Source organism: Gorilla gorilla, chromosome 17, assembly GCF_029281585.2.
Source record: "Gorilla gorilla gorilla isolate KB3781 chromosome 17, NHGRI_mGorGor1-v2.1_pri, whole genome shotgun sequence".
NCBI classification, from domain to species: Eukaryota; Metazoa; Chordata; class Mammalia; order Primates; family Hominidae; genus Gorilla; species Gorilla gorilla.
The window spans coordinates 82,601,497-82,613,881 of NC_073241.2; the positions used below are offsets into that span (position 1 = coordinate 82,601,497).

At 36.8% G+C, this 12,385-nt stretch overlaps 1 protein-coding gene and 1 pseudogene across 3 annotated transcripts in view; one reads left to right on the forward strand and one right to left on the reverse strand.

Moving 5' to 3' along the window:
- Positions 1–12,385, forward strand: part of DCC (DCC netrin 1 receptor) — a 1,206,401-nt gene that overhangs the window by 959,608 nt on the left and 234,408 nt on the right. The gene's annotated exons all lie outside the window — the stretch shown is intronic.
- Positions 2,747–2,920, reverse strand: LOC115931506 (uncharacterized; annotated as a pseudogene).

Here is a 12,385-nt window from a genome sequence, read left to right on the forward strand (position 1 = left end):
AAATATTTAGTCTCACTTCATTTTATGAGACATAAATAGCTATATAAGTACTCCGTAATTACTGTACATTGTAACAAATGATCTCATAAATACATTGTAATGTCCCATGTAATTACATGGTACATCGTGTCTTTGAGATGGCTGCTCTGAGATTGAAAGCCTGCTGGTTTCAGAGATTAATTACTTAGGGCCTAATTTGACAGTTTGCTTGAAGATAGGCCTCTGTTAATAGCCACTTCCGTGGTTTCATAAAAGAAAACTGTTTCTTCACAAGATCTTATTTCCTTATTTACTATAGACGCAGCTGTACATGTTTATCCCTGAATATTGGCCATACCTAAATTTTTCTGTATATAAAAGCAAAAAAGTGAAAAGGGCATGGTTCTGTACAGGAAGAAGTTGATTTGCAATTATATTTCTCCCATCAAACACTATGACTTATTTTATGACAATACTTTTAAAAGTTCTGGTTTATTAATTTAAAAAAATGTTGGGGCCAGGCACAATGGCTCACACCTGTAATCCCAGCACTTTGGGAGGCCGAGGCTAGCAGATCACGAGGTCAGGAGTTCAAGAATAGCCTGGCCAACATGGTGAAACCCCTGTCTCTACTAAAAATACAAAAATTAGCCAGGTGTAGTGGCAGGCTCCTGTAATCCTAGCCACTCAGAAGGTTGAGGCAGGAGAATTGCTTGAACCCAGGAGGCGGACGTTGCAGTGAGCTGAGATGGTGCCACTGCATTCCAGGCTGGGTGACAGAGCAAGACTGCATCTCGAAAAAAAAAAAAAAGAAAAAAGATATTGGAGTATAAGATATTGTAAAAATTATGTCATTTTTTCTCTGATTAAGCATTATACAGCCTATAAACTAATATTTCATTTTGTAAGAGCCCAAATTTGTTTGTCACAATTATTTTATCATGAGTGCATTATTATAATACCCTGAGATCTCAGTGGTTATTCTTGATAAATGCATCTTATCCTATAGCTGCCATTTTTATATGGCATGAATCGTATTTAAACCTTCTTTCTCTTTGACTCAGGTTGCTTAAATATCTGGGGAAATAAACTTTTCTCAAGTTGTACTACTTACCTTACTGCTCAAATTCTATCTAGTTTCCATGTTCCAAAACACAAAGGAAATAAGAAATAAGTGAACACTGTATTTTCTGCCTTAAATTATATACTGGCCTATTTTCTTGTGCCTTTCTAGGGTGTAATTTTACTTATAACTCCCCTGATGTATTTCTATTCCAGCTTTCTTAGGTCTAGTTCCTACATCAAATATATTATATTGCTTTTAGTAGTTTTATTTAGTACAAATGAATAGTCTGAGAAAGGACCTAGTGATCTGAAAGAGTTAATAAGCCCTTCTAAACATCCAGCTTACTTCCAAGGAATGATTTAGGCACTGGAGAATTAAGTCTATTGATACTGACAAATTCCAAAATGTATTACTCATAAAATCACTTTATCATGAACTCTAGGGAACAACCAAATTGCTTTATTGTAAGGGAATTTTGTCAAAACGTGAGTACCTCCTAGAAATTACATTTCCAGTTTCTAGGACCTGGAAGAAACAAGCCTGGCTACTAGGCTATGCATAGAAAATTATCAGATGAAAAAAATGCTGTTTTAAATCCAGGAGCTTGAAAAAAGAAGATGCTAGGTACACACCAAACTCACTGCTTTCTTTTCATGTCTTTTTATTCTTTGAGCTCCACCTCCCTTTTTTTCCTGTAAGCTGGGCTATACTCTGACATTTGGGGATCATTTTCTTAGTCAATTTAGGAATATTGGGTTGGTTTTGCTTAGTTAGCCAAGAAAGCCCAGCTGGCAGGAAGGATTAATTGATTTTTCTTTATTTTTCTTCCATAATAGAAACCATATAAGGTTACATATCTGAGAACCAACTCGAATAGAGCTGTGGTAATCAGTGGAAAAAGTGATGTTTCTGTGGGTCATTCATCTGAATATGGCAAAATTTACTGTTTAAAAAAACCACCTCAGCCAGGCACGGTGGCTTACACCTGTAATCCCAGCACTTTGGGAGGCCAAGGCGGGCAGATCACCTGAGGTCAGAAGTTCAAGACCAGCCTGCCCAAAATGGCAAAACCCTGTGTCTACTAAACATACAAAAAATTATCCAGGCATGGTGGTGGGCATCTGTAATCCCAGCTACTAAAGAGGCTGAGGCAGGAGAATCACTTGAACCCGGGAGGTGGAGCTTGCAGTGAGCCGAGATCGTGCCACTGCACTCCAGCCTGGGTGACAAGAGCGAAACTCCGTCTCAAAACAAAAACAAAAACAAAACAAAACAAAAAAACAAATCTGCACAATGCTGAATTGTCTTTGAGAAGCAAAAGAACATTTCTCAGAGATTTGTAATCTAATTGTTGCAATCAGATTAAGTATTTATGAAGGTAATTCACTCACAACCAGAATCACTCCATTTATTTATTTTTATGTCTGTGAAACCCAATCATGTGAGGCCAAAGTGACTTGATTACTTAATTCTTTGAAAACTTACTTCAGTTTTTAATGTCATTTTGTGTTTCAAAACAGTTATCCATACTACTCCTACTGCTAATCATGACAGTCATGACATGGGAAAACTAAAATAAGAGCAAAACTTTGTATTTTGTAGTGTTTTCAATTTTCTAAGCCCTTTCTCATTGATCACCTCTCAATAACTAGGGAGAGATAAGTATAATGTTGTAATACATACAATTGATGCTGCTATGTAAATAATTTCTACTGTCATTTAGCAAATTAATGAAAAGCTGAGAGTAGAACAATATGCATCCATGTTCACATAGTCCTTGAATATCTTTTATGTGCAGAACACTATTCTGCCTCTCTCTAAATGATTCAGAAATGCACACTACACTTGATCTTAGCCAAAAAGCCGAGAAGCAATAGGAATGCAGCTAGACAGAACATCTAATAAGATTTTCTAAGCACCGCACCTGGTATAAAAATTAAGAAGACCTCAAATATGTTTCTGTACGTCTGTGCCTAGGATCTGAGATTCATTTAACATTTGGAGTTAAATTTTTAAATAGATTACTAGTGTTTTTTAAATTTTTATTTTAGTTTCAGGGGTACATGTATAGGTTTGTTATATAGGTAAACTTGTGTCATAGGGGCTTGTTGTACAGATTATTTCGTCACCCAGGTACTAAGCCTAGTACTCAATAGTTAATTTTTCTGTTCCTCTCCCTCCTCGCACCCTATACCTTCAAGTAGGCCCTGGTGTCTTTTGCCTCCATTTTTGTGTCCAGGGATCACTAGTGTTTATGGTCCAGAATTAGCATGCAAGTTTGGGGCTGCTGTTGAATTAACCTCATCACTAGAGAGATGTCTGCAGGCTACTCTCAGCTGTTGTCCACTTTTCTCCTGATAGAGCTCCGAGCTTCCTATTTAAATAACTCAAGAAGTAGTTTTTTATATATTACTTTGAAAGTGTGCAAAATACTAGCCTACCAGACTCTCAAATTATTAGTCTCCACTGGGCTTCCTGTGTCTCTGTGAACAGTCATAGATTGGGGATCTCACAATGAAGGTTTGGAAACCTATTTGACCCTAATTTACTGGTTCAAGTCTCCTGTGCTCCTACAATGAAGCGGGTTGGGTAAGTTATTAGTTTCTCCTTTTCTTTCCTTAGAATTGTAAAGTTTGAGTTCTAAGAATTAGATTAAAGCAGAGAAAAGTGGTGGCATGTCAATTTCCCAAAATCAATTTAAATTTAGCTCAGTTTGGCTAAAAAAATATAAAAATGGAACATATAAGAAGTGGAGCATAATTCAGATAACATTTCTTACTGGTGTAAATGATTTTTTTAAAAAAAACCCTAACTGTGTTGATTGTATACACTTGAAAAAGATCTTGGGGATGAACAGGCATGGAGTTCAGAGCCAGTGGCAGGAGGGCTGTGCCCTAAACCAGAAGACGTGAGGTGATGAAGGCTGTCATTCAAAAAGACAGTATCCAGAGAAGTGGAGTGGTAGAAAGCAGTTATGCCTGATAGGGGAGTCAAAAAGACTGAAGAGACATTTCTTGTTGTGAATCAGAAGGCTAGTAGGCTTTGCTGGTTCAGAGAGCTAAAGCAGGTAACATGCCTAAGTTCAGAAAGGGTGGTGTATGTTGGAAGGGAAGTCTGCCAGCCTCTGATAGAGTCTCAGAGAAGACAGTCATTGCTGGAGGACTCAGCCTTGCATGTCTTGGAGGGACCTGGCAGATTAACAAAATGAAGGGGGACTCACCCGGAAACAAGGCAGTGTCCCCACCAGAGAAATCCTGTTAAAAGAGCTGGGACCCAAATCAAAGTAGATGATTTGATTTGAAGTTGAACAATCTGAGACATTGTCCCAGGTTGGCTTACGTTTTTACATAACCAGGGAAAGGATTCTCCCAGAGTAGGTAAAGGAGAGCTTAATCTCTAGGTAAGAGTTCCACCAGCACTTTTACGAGAACCAGGGGCCAGCAGGGCAAAGATAAAGATAAGATTGTTTTACAACTATATAAATGTATTGATGAAGAAATGTTTGTATCATTTTCAAGCTGTTAAATAAAATCACAACAGCTTAGCCTTTATTTTTTTAACAAAGCAACGTTTCTTGCTTCAATTTAAGATATCTTCATAAAATTTTATTTAAAATCAAATATTACCCAACGTGTACTTAAACATACTTTATTATTGCACAAATGTTTACTTCAAACTTTACATAGTAATGTCAGAGTTTTCCCTCTGGAAATGTATCACACTGATACATTTTGTCTAACAGTTGTCTACATGAAATTACTGATCTCAGCTTTAGTATTCTACCCAAATTTCTAACTTCCCTTAATACAAGAAATTATATATTTATAATGCTAAACTTAAAAATATGTCAAATCAACAAAAATAGCATATAAGAGTAGGAAAAACTATGGGCCTTTATTATATCATATTGATATTTTATCAAATCCATGCTGGGTTAGTAAAATAAGTTTATAGGTTTACATAGTTTATAAAAAGACAAAATTGTTAATGAAAATTGTTTACAAATACACATAATAGAATTTTTTCATAGATATTTATGTTCTAGCTTGAAATTCAGTTAGATGTTTTCAGGATCTATAGAAATATTTACCAAGTATTTAGATAGATACTGTAAGTTAAACATTAAATGTTGCTATTTTGTAATTTTGAGATTATGAGTATAACATTTGTTCTGAATGATGAAATTTGAAAACTGCCCTTTCCAACATTAAACAGAATGAATCCATATGGGTAATCTTTGTTTCTATATCCTCTGAGTGTTTCCATTAGTTGAATATCTGGTAGGTAAGTCCAGTGTTTTTTTTTTTCTTTTGGAAAGTGGATTATTTTTCAGAAAACCTTATCCATGTAAATGCATTATTATCTACTGTGTTGCCTATGTCAGAAACCTGTCATTCTTGATGACTTGTCCTCCTTTGCATTTGACATTCAATAATTCACCAAATCCTGTCAAGTCTACCTCTAAAAATATATATGGGATTTTTTATTTTGCTGTATCCCAAGGTTTCTTCACTACCCACACCCGGAGGTTCTATTTGGTACAGTAAGAAATGTGAATGGTACCCTGCACAGAGGAAGTTGCTCAATAAATATTCATAGAATAGAAGTTACAAAAGTGTTGCTAGACAATTTCTCTCTCTCAGTGCTCCTTTCAGTTCACAGTAGAAACAAATGTTCAATTGTTGGGTCAGTGCACAAATAAGTAGGTCCACATTCTTGGCATTGCTACTGTACATGGTCTTGCTTCCTTCCTTCCTGCTGTTTTCCACTTCTGCTTTTCTTTATTCTTCCTACCTGGCACCCTCACAATCTTTCAATCTCTCAGTCTCTGGATCTCTGGACCTCACTGTCACTCTCTCTTTTTCTCTTTCCCTTTTCCTCCCAGTTTCCCTTAAAGTACTTCTGATTTACTACATAAATATTATGTGCCAGCACTCTGATGGAACTTTCACACGTTCTCATTGTTTCCTTTCATTTGTACCATAATCCTACGAGGGAGGGACTGCTATTAGCTCATACTGCTGATGAGAAAACTCAGTCTCTGAAGGCTTATGTTGCAAATTCAGGGTCACACACTGACCAGAAAGGTAACTGAGATGGGTGTGAGCAGTGTGAGAGTAGAGGCTGGGGTGCCAGTTAGCTATGGCAATATTCTGGGCAATAGACAAATCAAGGTCGGAATTAGGGTAGTGTCAGAGGAAATATACATAACTGGGCAGAAAAGGGATTCAGTGAAAATAACTTCTTTCAAAGTACTGATGGGCACACTTTAATGAAAACCCTCAGGGCCTCATGCATACTGGGAGCATATTTTACTCTGAAAGCAACTTCCTGTGAGACTCAAGTCACCAGAAGTCAAAAACTGATTTTAAATTAGTTTTCAAGATTCGTAGATTCCTGCTATGTTCCAGCCAAGGCATTCTTATTTGCTGCAAGGACTTTCAGAGTGCCCATCATAGCTTTCTATGGGAATTCCATCTAGATAAAACCATCTTTTTAAACAAAGGCTTTTTGCTAGAGTAACTGACTGTATTTGATGCGGATCAGAATGGGTTTGTCTTCACCTGAAGGTCACTCTGGAGAGAGTAAGGCAGAATGTCAGTGTGCGGTGGGAGATGTGGAGTTAAAAATATGATAAGTTTATGAAATGTGGCTTCTGAGAAAAATTGGAGTGGTGGGCTTATCAACCTCTTTTCCTGTTTCCTCACTTACTACTCTTGTACGTCTACAGTGGAGAAAACAGAAAGCAGTGTTTTAATGGATCCCAGGAAAAGGCTAACACCACATCATTGAATTGGACATGACTGTCCCAGGCGGTTTGGAGATTGGCCAGTGACACCCTTTGTTTTAAATCAATTAACTCTTTTCTATCAGGTTTACTTCGCAAATAAATAATTTTTATGGTGATCAAAGAGGGGGTAGAGGAATTAGAGGAAGCTAAATTTTATAGTTCTTATTTTTTCCCAAATATGAAGAAAACTGAAATTATTCCTTGATTCAGATAGAACACTGCAAGTGATAAGGATTAATTTCTCCCTCTCAAGTAATAAAAGGACCAAAAGTCAAGTCACAGCTACTAGAACTGATTTTTCAAAAGTCAAAGGTCATGTGTTAAGTACAGTACTTTTAATAAAAATCATTGCCAGGGTTGCCTACGAAAGCTAGGTTGTTTTACAAAAATGTTCCCGTAACAGCGACAGCTTTTGGTGGCTTGCTGAGGGAATGGGAAATGAAGTCTGAACTACTGGGCAGTGGCAAAATAGGTCTCATATAGAAAATAAGATGCCTTATACCATTAAATAAGAAAAGAATGCCTGAATGCTTTCATTTAACTTCCTAAAACACAATATAATTTGGAGCCTCCAGCTGTATCATCTACTAAAGAACCTAAGAAGAAAGAATTTAACTACCAGAATCTTTGTAATCTGCTGACGCTTGAAATCAATGAGAAAGCACAAAAGATGCTAATAAACTTAGCTGCTACCTACAGATGAGGATGAATAAAACTGATAATAATCACTTCCAAAGATGAATAATAACCATTCAGGGGGTTTCACTCCTGGTGTGTTGAGTGTATAACTGATTATATTAATTAATTGCTGCTTGGCATCGATATTAAGGTATTGGCTATGTGGGAATAATTTAAGCGATCACTGGAAATCCTCAAATGTGATAAAGAAAAATTGTCAAAAACTATTACTTATGTAATCATTAGTATAATTAAGTTCTCCAGGCTTATCAAGTGATTTACACTTGGTAGACATACTAAGCACAATTGTTCTCTCTTTTTCAGTATGTACATGGAGATTCAGATCACTTATTAGACTCATAGCTGGGGATGGTGGCTCACTCCTGTAATCCTAGAACTTTGGAAGGGTGAGCGGGTGGATCCTTTGAGCCTAGGAGTTCAAGACCAATCTGGACAACATGACAAGACCCTGTCTCTACAAAAAATACAAAAAGTATTTAGCCGGACTATGTGGCTCCTGCCTGTAGTCCCACAGGAGGTGGAAGGATCACTTGAGCCTGAGAGGTGTAGGCTGCAGTGAGCCCTGATTGCACCACTGCACTCCAGCCTGGATGACACAGAGAGACCCTGACTCAAAAAAAAAAAAAAAAAAAAAAAAGGCTTGCAGAAGGTCACTCAGCAAAGTCACAGCAAAACAATAATTGGAAATTAAAAGGTTCTAATTCTTGTTCTAAGGTTTAATATCTACATTTGTATTTTCCTTTTCAACTTGAATTTACTTTTGACTTTAAAAACAGCTGTAGTCTTCAGAAGGTGGCCCTCCTTGATTTTCCAAGGGCTTTGTATGGGAAAGCTTATTGGATGTATTTTAAAAGAATAATTTAAATTCAAGTTTTTAAAGAGAATAGTTAATAGGAAAAAGTAGATGAGTATAATTGCCAAGTGGAGTCCCTGTGATTACTTATTTTAGTGTGAAATAATGAAAAGAACATTAGACCCCACAGTTGGGAAGTCTTCCATTGATAGTGCCAGGTGACCTTGGGCCTATCCTTCTTTTAACTGTGTCCCAATTTCCTTCTTTGTAAAATCATCAATGGTGATAATATCTGCCATTTCACCACTCACCACTAAGATGAGTAGTGAAACAAACCATGACTATTCTTTAAATTCTGGTTTTCTTTCCTAGTTTCTAAAACACTGGGGAGTAAAGAATATGTCCACGCATGTGCACCTACATGTATGAATGGTGGGGAAGAAGGGCATAGATGGGCTTGTGTGTATTTAAGACTATGAGTTCTTTGCAGCCAGGGACTCTACACTATTATTTTATGCATTATTTTATCTCCCAAATAACTTAGCCAAATGCCTTAAATGAACACATTAATCCAGCCTTCTCTCTCTTTTGCATGGTCTGAAAAATTTTGTAATGTTTTTCCCAATCTACCTTTCCTTTTCCTTGTCCTATATATCCTTTGCTTTAGCCACTAAGAGACTACATGAGCTTTCCCTGAAGATGCTTGACGTTGTCCTTACACCTTGAGCTTGTTCTTGATATTTCCTGTTTTAAATACCATTCCCAACCCCTCCGTGAACTCCAAATCACACTTGAAGGATGAGTTCCTTGTAAAGTCCTTTTGATCATATGACATAGAATTAATCACTCTTGGACATTCTACTATAAACCTTAGCATGTTGTTTTTTCATTATTAGTTTATATGTCTCTTTCCTCAGCCAGAATGGGTAAACCATGACTTATTTACATGTTTACCACATCAAGAATGTAGTTGATACATGTTGAATGAGTAACAACTAAATGAATTAGACTCTCAGCCTCTTGAACTTCTCATAGGAGGCAATATTAAGCAGAAAAGAATGTCCTCCTTTTGACTCATGTTATCTCAGGTAAAATTCTGCCTATTGTTGGATACATGTCTATGTTATTTAACCATTCTTATCCCAGTTTACCTGATTTTACAAAGGTCATAGCAATAGACCTTAACTCACAGAGTCATAATGAGCATAAAAATATAAATAATGCAGAGTGCTTAGACCATTGCCAGGTCTGAAGTAAGTGCAAAAAATATGTTAACAAATAGTAGTTAAGAGTGGTGCTTAATTTATCACACTTAAAGAATAGTGGAAACAAAGTAAAGGATCTCAGTGCGATAGTATTTTGAATATATTCTACCAACTTAATCAGATCAATTGTATGTAACTAGATTCCTCTGAAATTAGTAAAAGATTTTTATTACATAAGTACAGTTGATCCTCATTATTTACAGATTCTGTAGTTGTGAAGTTGCCTGCCTGCTTGCTAAAATGTATTTGCAACTCAAATCAATACCCTTGGTGCTTTGTGGTTATGCTTAGGGCAGGGTAAAATTTGAGTTGCCAAATGTCCACATTCCCAGCTGAGGTTGAACAAAGAGATGCTCTGTCTTCTTGTTTTAGCCCTCATACTGTAAACAAGCGCCCTTTTTGAGGTCCATTTGGTGCCATGTTTTTTGTATTTCTGTGCTTTTGGTTGGTGATTTTTCTGTTTAAAATGATCCCAGAGTGGAGTGCTGAAGCACTGTCCAGTGTTCCTAAGAGCAAGAAGGCTGCGATCTGCCTTATTTCTGGCAATAAAGTTCAAAGTTAAAGAGTTGACAATACTGTCATATTAAATAAGGTATCATTAAATAGAAACACACATAAAACAAGGTTGTGTACCCATCAGTTGACAAAAATATTGTAACCAGAGGCTTGAAGGAACCTAAACCTATATTTCCCCTAGGAGCAATATTTCAGTATTCTCAAATTCAGTGCTGGGGTGAGGGCAGCTATACAGAAAATAGCAAAGTAAGTTACTCAGCAAGTAAATGCAAATTTAGATTATATTTTTTTTCTCCTCTCAGAGAAACTTATTTGCAGAGCACCAGCTAATTTGTAGTAAATCTGGAAGAAGGAGCTTGGATTTCTATCTCCCTGGAGAGTCTAGCTCTGCCTCTGCTCCATGACTGAAGCGGGGACAGGGAGGTCCTGGACAAATCCATGATTTGACGTTGGTTCTGGATTCTTTGTTTGTTTGTTTGTTTGTTTGTTTGTTTCTTTTTTCTTTCTGTCCCTTTCTTTCTTTCTTTCTGTCTTTCTCTCTCTCTCTCTCTTTCTCTCTCTTTCTTTCTTTCCTTCTTTCTTTCTTTCTTTCTTTCTTTCTTTCTTTCTTTCTTTCTTTCTCTGTCTTTCTTTCTTTCTTTCTTTCTTTCTTTCTCTGTCTTTCTTTCTTTCTTTCTTTCTTTCTTTCTTTCTTTCTTTCTTTCTTTCTTTCTTTCTTTCTTTCTTTCTTTCTTTTCTTCTCTTTCTTTTCTTTCTTTCTTTCTTTCTTTTCCGAGATGGAGTTTTGCTCTTGTTGCCCAGGCTGGAGTGCAATGGTGTGATCTCGGCCCACTGCAACCTCCAACTTCCGTGTTCAAGCGATTCTCCTGTCTCAGCCTCCCAAGTAGGTGGGATTACAGGCATGCGCTACCATGCCTGGCTAATTTTGTATTTTTAGTAGAGATGGGGTTTCTCCATGCTGGTCAGGCTGGTCTCGAACTCCTGACCACAAGTGATCCACCTGCCTCGGCCTCCCAAAGTGCTGGGATTACAGGTGTGAGCCACTGCACCCGGCTGTGTCTGGATTCTTTCTAACAGCCTGTAATTTGTTTCTACCACCTCAAAACAAAAAACAAACAAAAAAAACCCCTGTGTGCTTATTTTAAAACTTAATTTAAATATTTTCAGAATATTACATGCACATTATTTTTTAAGTTAAATAATACTAACAAGCCTATAACAAAAACAAACAGGCTCTTTCTTTCCCCTCCCCAAACCCTGCCTCCATTCCCTAAAGACTGCCTTTTTTTTCTGACATTTTCCTTTATGTTTCTCAGTAATCTACTTATTTAGATGTCTCTTAGTTTACCAGTTTTAATTCATCATTTGTAGATATCATCTATTGGTTTATTTTTATGTCAGGATTTGGTGCTGACACACTTCCATCCTCACTTTCTTCTCCAATCTTTTCTCTTTTTTCTATGACTGCTTCTCCTCCTCTTCCTTCTTTTGTTGAGGTGTAATTAAAATAAATTATAAATCTTAAGTGTTCAGTCTCATGAATATACTAGTATTCTAGGGCTGCCATAATAAATACTGCAGACTGGGTGGCTTAAAAAACAGGCATTTATTTTCTCACAGTTAGTGAAGCTAGAAGTCCAAGATCAATGTGTTGGCAGATTTGGTTTCTTCTGAGGCCTCGCTCACTTGGCTTATAGATGGCTACCTTCTTCTTGTGTCTTCACGTGGTTTTTCTCTGTGCATATCTGTGTCCTTATTTTCTTTTAGAGACACCAATCATGTCATATTTAAGACCTACCCTCGTGAACTAATTTAAACTTCATTACCTCCTTCAAGGATTTATCTCCAAATTCAGTCAGATTCTTCTAAGATACAGGAGTAATAACTTCAATATATGACTCTTGGTGGGCAAATTTCAGCCCATAAATATGTATTTTGACAATTGTATCCATCTGAGTAACAAACATGACATCAATATGCAGATTTCCATCACCCCAAAAAGTCTCCTGGTACCCATTTCCAATCAAAACCCAGAACAACTATTTAGACTATTCTGACTTCGAATACTGTAGATTAGTTTTGCCTGTTCTTTAACTTCACATAAATGGAATTAAACAGTATGTACTCTTTCGAGTCTGGTTTTTCGTCATATTATATCTTTTATCACATTACAATTTTCTTCATTGTCTTCAATGCTGTTTGTTGTGTTTTAAATATTTTTTTTTCAGACTGCACTCTTTTCCTGGAACACATCTTTCATTAGCTTCCTGTTAAGG